The sequence below is a fragment of the Camelina sativa genome, chromosome 14 (assembly GCF_000633955.1).
Source record: "Camelina sativa cultivar DH55 chromosome 14, Cs, whole genome shotgun sequence".
Taxonomy (NCBI): Eukaryota; Viridiplantae; Streptophyta; class Magnoliopsida; order Brassicales; family Brassicaceae; genus Camelina; species Camelina sativa.
In genome coordinates this window covers 2,386,982-2,388,924 of record NC_025698.1, presented here as the reverse complement: position 1 = coordinate 2,388,924, position 1,943 = coordinate 2,386,982, and positions in this window count along the sequence as shown.

Sequence of the window (1,943 nt, the reverse complement as noted above, 5' to 3'; positions counted from 1 at the left end):
TTTTTTTTTTTTTTTTTTTTAACTCTTTATAGTTTGGGGCATCAAAGTATGATTTCAGGATTACAATTGAAAATTTTAAACACCAATTAACTCCAACAAATATCACCATAACTCTACTAACAAAACTACAGATATGTTTCTAACTTTTTTGCCCCTCACAATATCAATTTATATGAATGTTACTCTATGTGTAATTGTGTATGCAAGGTTTAATGTTTAAATATGCATGTAACAGAGCTTCTTTCTTTTTTAATAAAAAGGGAAAAAGTAGACAATTGAAGAATGGGGTAAATCCATGAACCATGATCCACTTAGCAGAAAAGTGCAAGTCAAAGATATTCTTTTGGAACATAATGAATGTTTATATTTTGTATACGTTCGTCTACACTGAGATTCGTTTTTTATTTATTTATTGTTTTATATCATTCGTAAAAATATCCATATATATAATTAAATAAAAATTATACATTAGTTTTTTTTCTTTTTTTTCTTGGGATTACTATTAATATAAACTTTGCAGATATTAATAGTAAACGTATCCACTTTGGATGTAAATGGTAACATTAACTTTGAGGAATTGGGTGGAAAACATTAATATTACAACATTTGAAGAGGTGAGGACTTTGTGTAATTTTACATTTTAGTCCTTTTATTTATTTTTAGTTAAAACCTAAAGTATTATTTTTAAAAAATATTTTTTTAATAAAAAGAGTTATATGTTTAAAAGTTATAGAATGATAGCCGACAGGCATGCAATTACAGACAGACGGGATCTAAATGATCAAATTTGAAACAGCCCTTAAATGTACAATTTTCAAGCGTAATTAACAAAGAGGTCATGATAATCTCTAGTGATCCTCGTGTTAGGATCATACAACCATCACTTCAATACTTGCTTTGAAATCCAAAACAGAAACATTCGTGAGACTCTTTACCAGCCATCTTCAAGAGTATAATTTAGTGGAAGGCTGTCGAATTTTGGGAAAAGGAGATTCAAAACTGATCAAAACTTTCGGTTATTTAAGGAGAAGAGCCTCCATAGAGTCCAAATATTCAGCTTTTCCTCTATTCAACTCCTTAATAATCTTCAATATGATGCCAAGGAATAATCATCAAATTATTCGATTCCCAACTTAAAAGATTATGATTTCTCAAGAATATCCTAAGCAATCTTTAATATAAAGGTTTTTTATTATCAGACATTCAGACTTGCGATGTTGATGGTTTGACAAAAGATGTTTTGTTTTGTCAAAAATCGATAATAGTCTAAAAACCTTTTTTTTTTGTTCGTGTAACTTGCAGTGTTTGCAGCCAAATTTGGTTCGAGGTTTATACTATTCATTCATCTTTTCCATACTTTTCAAGAATTGAGAGACAAGTCTTCATATTCAAGGAAGCTGCAGTGAGGGTTCTGAAATTTGATTCTAAATAAAGCTTTGTAACTTGCTACAAAAGTAAACAATTTAAATTTGAAAACATTTCCACAGTAACGACCAGCCGACAAAATACTAATCTACATCTATAAATTTTCCTAACAAGTCAAAGGTTCGATCCCTTCTCCTAGCATCTGAAGATTCTTGGGGGCCTCCGAAAAACGAAAAGAAAAACGCCAATTTCATTTTGAAGCTAAATTAAATGAAAAAAAAGTTCTTTCATTATGTTCAGTTGTTTGTTGTTATGATACAGCTTGTATCAGTGGAAACATATGCACATTGTGTATTTGTGTTGTTTAATCGCAGTTTAGAGAAACCTGTTTGTCATACTATATCAGGTTCACTTGTCAGATCAAAGAAGAGGTTCCGAGATTCTAGAACCTTCTGCAGCGCGTGTCTACATCTGACGTTAACAAAAAATAATAATATGAGTAGCTAAGAATCACAGAGCTCAGTAAAAAATTCAAAGTTGTGAATTTAGAGAGTTACCTCCAAGGAAGATGATCAAGG